The 8,618-nt window shown below is 48.8% G+C and overlaps 1 pseudogene; it reads right to left on the bottom strand.

The window, feature by feature from the left end:
• Positions 1 to 7,735: 7,735 nt before the first annotated feature.
• Positions 7,736 to 8,582, bottom strand: LOC102483898 (uncharacterized protein C1orf198 pseudogene; annotated as a pseudogene).
• Between the last annotated feature and the right edge of the window lie 36 nt (positions 8,583 to 8,618).

The raw sequence follows: 8,618 nt of genomic DNA, 5'->3' as shown, positions 1-8,618 counted from the left end.
GCTGAGGGAATTCCAGTGGAAGACACACGTGCTCACGAATCCTGAGAGCTGAGGAGGATCTGGTGTAGCTGCACCAATTGTCCAAGCTGGCCGCTAAGGAGTCTAGTCATTCTCAGGGCTTAGCCTGCTTAGGTGGTAATATTGTTACCAAATGTAAGATGGCTCCATTGTGAACTCCGAGCAGAAGGTGCTGTCATTGTTACCAAATGTAAGATGGCTCCATTAAGGACTAAGAGCAGAAGGTGCTGTTTGTAAGGGAGAAGCCTAAGGAATTGCTTCTACAGAACAGGGAGGGGATGGGAGAGAAAGCCCAGAAGGCTTCAGCACTCCTAATCAAGCAGTGCGCTGAGAAAGCCTCACATTGCCCAGTTCTGAATGATCATTATTAAACGGTTTGTGACCTTAAGCTATGGTTTGACAGTGATGTAGCTGTGTGGGCTATTCTACAGTTTGGAGTGATTATTCAGACTCCTAATCTGAGGGTACTGAAATGTCGCTCACTCAGTCAGTTTGGAAACTTAATTTTTTTAACCCAAACCTTCCTTTGCCCCCTGCCTCTAGACTCGTTCTTGAGTGAAATCCCAGGGTGCTGCCCAGTAGCTGTAGCTACGTAGGCAGGTCTGAGTGTACGTGCTGACTCTGTCCTTCCCACACCCCCCGGGGTCCAGGTGCTTTGGGGACACAGCCAAGGAATCCCAGGGCTCCTGCCTGGGTTGGGATCTGCCACATTCCCAGCATTAAACCGGCCCGGATCAGGGTTTCTCAGACTACAGATTGTGGCTCTTCACATGGAATCAGTTTAGTGGCCATGACAAATGTTTATGAAAGTGAAAAGGAGGGACCAGCAGATGGAGTAATGGTTATGTCACTGGACTCCCACGTAGTAGACTGCAGTTCGTACCCGGACCACTGGCTTAAAACTCACACCAGGTGAAAAAAAAAAATGAAAGCAAAAATCTCATACCATGAGCATGTGCATGTGTGCCCAAAGTCCCAAGAGGAGAATGGAGGAGAAGGGATTATGGCATGGCCATCCCCACTGGAGGGTGATTTCTCACCTTCTGTCTGTCTGTCTGTCTGTCTGTGTCTCTCTGGTGAGTGCACGTGCCCTGTAACAAAAATCTGTCTAAGAATAATAAAAAGGTGAGCCAGCAGGTACCTTGGTGGTTAAGGTGCTGGATACTCCCACATGGCCGACCACGGGTTCAAGTCCTGGACCCGGTGGCTTGTTTTCTCACTTTCCCTCTTTCTCTCTCTGTGTCTCTCTCTAGTCAAATTAAAATAAATGAATGAACACAGAAAATTAAATGTATAATTCTAAATGAAAGCAAAGGAAAAGGAGAGAATTAATAAAGAACTGAAATAAGAGTATTATTTAATAAAGCTTAATTACATATGCACATGTATTTGTAGATATATATGTTTATATAATATATTCTGATATACAAATTTATTTTTAAATTACTGTTGTACTGTGAGTCATGGTTGAGGAAGTTAAACCTACTGCCTTTAAATGTCCCAGAGACTTGGACCAGCAGATGGCAAAACGGATATGCTACTGGACTCCCACGTAGTCGACGATGGTTTGAGTCCAGGATCCGGTGGCTTAAAACTCATGCCAGGCACGTATGTGGTCGTGCCCCAAATCCTGAGAAGAGAATAGAAGTGAAGGAGTTGCTGTGTGATCATCCCCCGGGGGGGGTGGGATTTCTCACTTTCTATCTCTCTGTCTCTGTGAGTACATATGCCCTATAGCAAAAATCTGTATTAAAAGCAAAGTCCCAGAGACTTTTACCAATGCCTGGATATCCAATAGTCTGTTAAGTGAATACTTCCATTCCTACTCATAGTTCAGGGAAATGTCATAAAATACTCCCCACTTTGGGTGTTGCTTCATAGAAATGTTTTGTAAGTTAAGGTGACGTCATGGTGTCTGTGGTGGCAGGAGAGCTGCTGAGCCAGTGACTGGTGCTGCGATGCGACACCTACCCCGGCCTTTCCAGAGCTCTGTATTGCGGGACCACTACTGAGAGGGCTGTGCACAGCTTTGGCAATACGTTTGACTTCTGAGGAGAAATATATCTTCTCGTCACTGTCTATCACAGAAATAAAGTGATGAGTAATTTTAAAAAATAAATGATACAAAAAGTGACAGGATACAAAATTAGTGTGTAGAAATAGCAGCATTTTATATGCCAACAATGGACAGACTGAGAAAAAAATTGAAGAAAACAATCACACTTACAATAACCACAAAACCAGTAAGATATCTAGGAATAAACCTTACCAAAGACATCAAAGACCTATACAAGAGAAACTATGAGACATTTAGAAAAGAAATTAAAAATGATGTAGACACAAAAGTGGAAAAAAAATCCCATGTTCCTAGATTGGAAGAATTAAAATAATCATAATGTCAATTAAAATGATCAAAATGTCAATTAACTTACAAATTTAATGCAATTCCAATCAAACTACCAGAAACATTCCTCACAGAAATAGAAAAACAATCATAAAATTTGTCTGGAATCATAAAATGCCCTGTATCACCAAAGCGATACTATACAGGGGGAAAAATGTAGGTGGCGTCTCACTTCCTGACCTCAAGCTGTGATAATTAGAGAAGCATGGTACTGGAAGAAAAACAGGCAGGTAGGCAATGGAACAGAACTGAGCAGCCCCAAATAAACCCCAAAACCTGCAGCCAACTGAGCCTTGACAAAGGGCACATGACAATCCAGTGCAAAGAAGAAAACCTCTTTAGCAAATGGTGCTGGGAGAACTGGATATCCACCTGCAGAAGAATGAACCTGGACCCTTATCCCTCACCACTAACAAAAATGGATAGAGGATCTAAACATAAAATCCCAAACTATAAAACTACTTAAGGATGGGGTTGGCAGGTGGCATGGTGGTTAGAGGCACTGGATTCCACATGACTGACTGCAGTTCGAGTCCCGTACCTGTGGCTTGCTTCCTCACTTTCCCTTTCTCTCTCTCTGTCTCTATCTGGTCAAATGTAAAAATTATAATCATAATAATAAATGGAAATACATAAATATAAATAAATCTTTAAAAAAAATACTGGTGGAAAGGACAGGGAAAACCCTTGGAGACCTTGGAGTAGCACAGACTTCTCACAGACGTCCCCCTAAGCACAGGCAACAGTCCCCAGAAGAGACAAATGGGACAATGTTAGGCTAAGAGGCTTCTCCCCAGCAAAGAAGCAATGCCAAGGGTGAGCATCCAGCCCTCAGAGTGGGAGAATATATTTGTAACTACACCTCAGATAAGGGGCTGATGACCAGAACATACAGGAAGCTCTGCAGCTTCTCTCCAAAACAATAATTGATTCAATTAAAAGATGAGAACAGGGACCAGCAGGTAGCATAATGGCTATGTTGCTGGACTCCTATGTAGTTCGCTGCAGTTCGAGTGCTGGACCTGGTGGCTTAAGCTCACACTGGGTGTGTGTGCTTATATGCCCAATATCCCGAGAAGAGACTGGAATAGAAGGGATTGCAGTGTGGCCATCTCCCCCTAGGGGGGTGATTTTTTTTTTTTTGAGAGAGAGATTTTCGCTATAGGGCGCGTGCGCTCGCCAGACAGACAGAGAGAGACATAGAGACAGAAAGCGAGAAATCACCCCCCAGGGGGGATACGCCGCAATCCCTTCTCCTCCATTCTCCTCTCGGGATCTTGGGCACGCACGCACACGCGCCCGGCGTGAGTTTTAAGCCACCGGGTCCGGGACGCGAACCGCGGTCGACTAAGTGGGAGTCCAGCGACATAGCCATTACGCTAACTGCTGGTTCCCTAGGGGGGTGATTTTTCACTGTCTCTCTGTCTCTGTCTTTCTGGTGAGTGCACATGTTGTATAGCAAAAACCTCTCCAAAAAAAGAAAAAAAGAGATGAGAACATGAGTTCAACACATAACCCTCCAAGGAAGGCCAAGAGGCATATGAATACATGCTGGACATCTCTCATCATAAGGGAAACACAAATAAAAACTACATGGAGGGGCTGGCAGATGGCATGGTGGTTAACGGCACTGAACTCCCACATGGCCGACAGAGGTTCAAGTCCTGGATCTGGAGTCTTACTCTCTCTCTTTCTCAGCCCCTCTGTGGTCAAATTAAAATAGATAAATAAAGTCAAACAAAATAACTTTACAATAAGTAAATAACACATGGAGATGCCATCTAATCCTAGTAAGAATGGCTAAAATTAAAAAAAAAAAATAAGTGTTGGTGAGCTGTGGTGAAAAGGGAACTCTCCTACACTGTTGGTGGGAATAAAAATTAGTATAAGCACTGTGGAAAACAATCCGAAGAATCCTCAGAAACCTACAGATAGAACGACTATTCAACACAGTAATTCCACTCTTAGATAGTTACCTAAGGAATAGTAAAATGTTCAGTAGGAAACCACTTGCACATCCATGTTTACTGCAGCATTCTTTACAATTGCTAGGACATGGAGTCAGCCCAAATATCCAAGAATAGATGAAGCATGGCCTGGGTACTCTATGGAATACTACTCAGCCACGAAAAACAATGAGGCCCTGACGTCTGATACTAAGTGCACCAATGTGGGAGGCTTAGTGCTGAGTGAAACAAGCCAGACCGTGAGAGACAGACTTCGTGTGTCCCACTCGGTATATACCGATCGTCTGCGCTCTATGGCAGACACTGAAGACTGACAGGTGCAGCAGCAGGGAGGGCAAACGTAGATCCTGGAGACAGCAAGGACAGGGTGACAGGGGAGGGAGGGTTAGAGGGACGGAGGGAGGGGGACAGGGGAAAGTAAAGAAAGCACAGTCCATGTAATTGACAGAGAAATGAAGTTATTTGCTGGTGATAATGTACACGGTGACCTCTGTCTTGACTGATGGGCACGGTGTTCGTGCTGGGAGAAGCCGTGTTGAATGCTGTAAAGATGCATAGTGATAAATGTAAACAATCAAAATGAAAAAAAATTAAATTATAAAGTTCAATTAATGTTTTTGTTTTAAAGAATTACTTTGTTTAATTTAATTAATTTATTTATTTTAATTTGACCAGTAAGGGGGAGTGAGAGAGACAGAGAGAGAGGGAAAGTGAGAAAGAAATCGCCAGGTCCGGGACTCAAACCATGGTCAGCCTTGTGGGAGTCCAACACCCTTAACCGCCATGCCACCTGCCAGCCCCATAAAGTTTTATTTTTATTTTTTTATTTTTTTCATTTTAAAAATGACTTTATATTAAAGGCTATTAATATAAAATACGACCAAGTTACAAATTGTCAGGAAGAGTTTATTATCATTTTTTAAAATGTGTATCAAAGAAAGGAGGCTCTAGGAAAGGGAGGCCCCCTTCCGCCATCCACACGGGGGTGAGGCTCATGGGGAGGCCTGCTGCCCCAGGTGGGTGGTGCTCCCCACCCGGCCAGCCAGAGAGGGGCCGAGGTAAAGCGGAGTGTGCTCCCAAGCCCTGGGGAGTTCCTGTAAAACGCGTTACCAAAAGCTAGACACAGGGTCATTGCTGCATCCCAGGGGCTGAGGGTGGGCATGGGCCAGGCTCCAGGCCAGATGGCTTCAGCTGCAAAGTGTGCATGGTCTCAAAGCTCATCTGAACTCCCCATCCTGATGCCTGGGGAAACAAGGTGGCAAACTTAGAGTTTAACGTCCATACGCTGAGACGACTCATCGAAGGGGAAGAACCATCTTCGCATCTACTTCTTCCGGGGTGAAGACCCGAAGCCCAGCAGGAGGGAGATCACCAGTGGGTCCTCCAGCCCTTGGCTCTGTCCAAAAGCTGAGCAGTAACTAAACCCTAGGCGCCTCTCTGGGACTTCCCGGTTTCTGATTCTACATGTGATTTGGGACTCCATACCAACCAGAGTCACTATTCGCAGATACACTGAGGCCTGCTGGGTGCAGGGCCCCAGAGGGCAGTAAGGGGCAGCTTTCGATAACCCCCCCATCTCAGCTCCGAGGAGAACTTCACGGCTTTCTGGGAACATGGGGAAGAGGTCAGGACTCCAGCCGCAAGCACAGGAGATCACCCTGGTCAGCGTCCCGAGCCGCAGCCCTCTCCCTGCTGTACCAGCACTCGGGGACGCATGCGCACACTCACTGCTACCTGGGTTCTAAAATGCCTGAGGCTTCAAGGCAGAAAGCTGAGGCAGGAGGCCATGCTCTGAAGCTCCCTGTGTACGGTTAGCCCTGCAGGGGGCCGGTGCAGTGCCAGCTGGGATTCCTAGGGCCCGTCTCCCCTTGCATGGACCAACCGTGCCTAAGCAGCTCCGAAAGGACCTGTTTTTGCCAAATTACAGTTGGTTGCTAAAGGAGGAAGGTCACTCCAGGCCCCGAGGAGGCAGATGAGGCTTTGGGACCCCAAATCACTGGTAGCAACCAGAGTGAGTGCCAGCCATGCTGCGGCGCTGGCAGAACCCTCCTGGGAGAGCAGCCATGTGCTTTGTCTTGTAGCCAGATAAAATATCCTGGGAATTGTTTCAAACACACATTTGGGTACTGACACCAAGCTCTCCTGGCAGGGCTCAGAGGGATTAAGGCTTCAGGTGAGGAAACTGCAGTGGGGGTAGTGTGGAGGTCATGCCTCGGGGCTTGGACAGCTCAGGGGCCACAGGTCAGGGACCCTGGGAGGGAGCGGCTTCCCTAGCAGAGCTACATGCCTCTCTGCAGACCAGGGCCGCCTGGGTCCACGGGCAGCAGGGAGCCTGTAGGAGTTCAAACCGATACCCACACAGGCCTCCAGAAGGCGCTGCAGGGTGGCCACTCTTCCACTCCTCTCTGGTGGAAGTCAGGGTTGGGAGGATCCTTTACAACCCAGCCTCCCGGTCCTTGGGATGGAGGTGTCATCCTGCCAGTCTCCAGCTGCCAAGAAGGTTCATCAGAAGAGCCCACCCTCCAGCCGTGCCCACCATCTACCCTGGCTCCACAGGTGCCCACAACAGGGCAACCACAAGCCACATACAGAACAAGAACTTCCAGAAGGAATTGGTACAAAATCAAGAAAAGCCATAGCCCCATTGTTGCTGAATCTAGATACAAAAAAATGAAAAGTTACTGCAAAATTTTAAACATGCAGCTCTTTTTAAACAAAGACTGGTACTTTGAATACACGTTGGGGCAGCATAGACGCCACCTGCCATGTGCCACCCAGTGCTTTCTGGGTGCAGGGTGGCACATGCTTAGAGGCGGGGCCCTAGCCGGAGACGCCTGGACAGCTGTGCTGGGTAGAAGTGCACAGGCCAGATCTGCCCTGGGGACTGCCAGCAGGCTGATGTCATCGAGCTGAGGACACGGAGGACTGGAGGACGTGCCATCGCCCAGGAGAAGCCACCTGTTAAACGGGTGGGGAGCGAAGGAGGGGATGGAGATCTTGTTTTAGAGTTCTCTGAGCTGGCTGGGAAAACACTTCCTTTGCGGAGGGAAAAATGGGTGGGGCTGGGAACAGAAGTTTTATTTATAAGCTTTTATTGAATTCTAAGCGGTTCTTAAAAACTCCAGATGTAAAACTTCTGTTATCAAATCACTGAAAATAGCATATATATCTGGTTTTACCAAAAAAGGAAAAATCTGGCAATATTTACTAGTTCGTTTCCAAATGATTAAGAGTGTAGAGAAATTGGGAAAATCCCGGGAAATTACGCCCTTTTATCCTCCTCATGTGACACTTTGGAAAGCACGTTGGGGTTCTTGGTTTGCCGATTTTCTCGGACACATTTTACCTATTGTCCAGAAAATCAAATCCGGTCTTCAAGACATTACTCGAGCTGACCTGTGCAGGCTTGGGCTCCTTGAAGAGTGCGTCGTCCTCGTCACCCTGTGTGTCCTCAAAGGACAGCAGCTTCTTCGCGGGCTCAGAGGGGGTGGCCTTGGGCGAGCTGCAGGGGGAGGCCTGGGCCGGCTGGGGTCTCTCAGGCTCCCTGCTCTGGCTCACACCGAGAAGGGTGGAGGGCGCTGGGCTTGCCCGCCTTGGCCTTCTCCCCTTTCTCCATGGACTTGATCGGCGTTGATCTTCCAGAAAGATGATTTCCTCGTCCTTTCAGGCAGGGCCCAGGGCATCCGGGCTGGAGGACTTGCTGCCCTGGGAGGCCCTGAGAGCCTGCGGGCCCTGGGGAGCTTTGGACAGCCGCCTGGGCTCCCTGGCTGCGGTGCGGTTGCCGGGCTCCTGGACCGACAAGGCGCAGATGCTGAACTCTACCCGACTCCTTGTTTCCCAGGAGAAAGAGGCAGAGTGCTCATCGTGCCAAGTTATATCCTCGTCCGCTTCCGCGAAGCGCACCACACCGGGGAAGCGCGCGAGGTCCTTGGGCCCCAAGGGGTCTCGGGGCGCCGGGGCGCGCGGCCCCACCAGGCATCGGGTCGGTGATCTGGTCCTGCTGCACGGGCGGCAGGTGCGCCCACTCGGGCCCGCACTTCTCGCGGATCTTCTCTCTGTCCTGCATGATCTTCCTGGCCATGGGGCTCAGCGCCTAGAAGTAGGTGAAGCGCTTCCGCTCCCGGTCGTCCAGAGGCCGGTTCCCGCTCATGACCGCCAAGCGCAAGGACGCGATCGCCGCCGCCATGGACGCCACCCGGGGCCTGCCGCCGCCCTCCCCCCCCCCACAA

Source organism: Tupaia chinensis, unplaced genomic scaffold, assembly GCF_000334495.1.
Source record: "Tupaia chinensis unplaced genomic scaffold, TupChi_1.0 Scaffold143926_1, whole genome shotgun sequence".
In the NCBI taxonomy this organism is placed as follows: Eukaryota; Metazoa; Chordata; class Mammalia; order Scandentia; family Tupaiidae; genus Tupaia; species Tupaia belangeri.
Note: the sequence above shows the minus strand (reverse complement) of the source record. Positions and strands in the feature narration are given on the sequence as shown.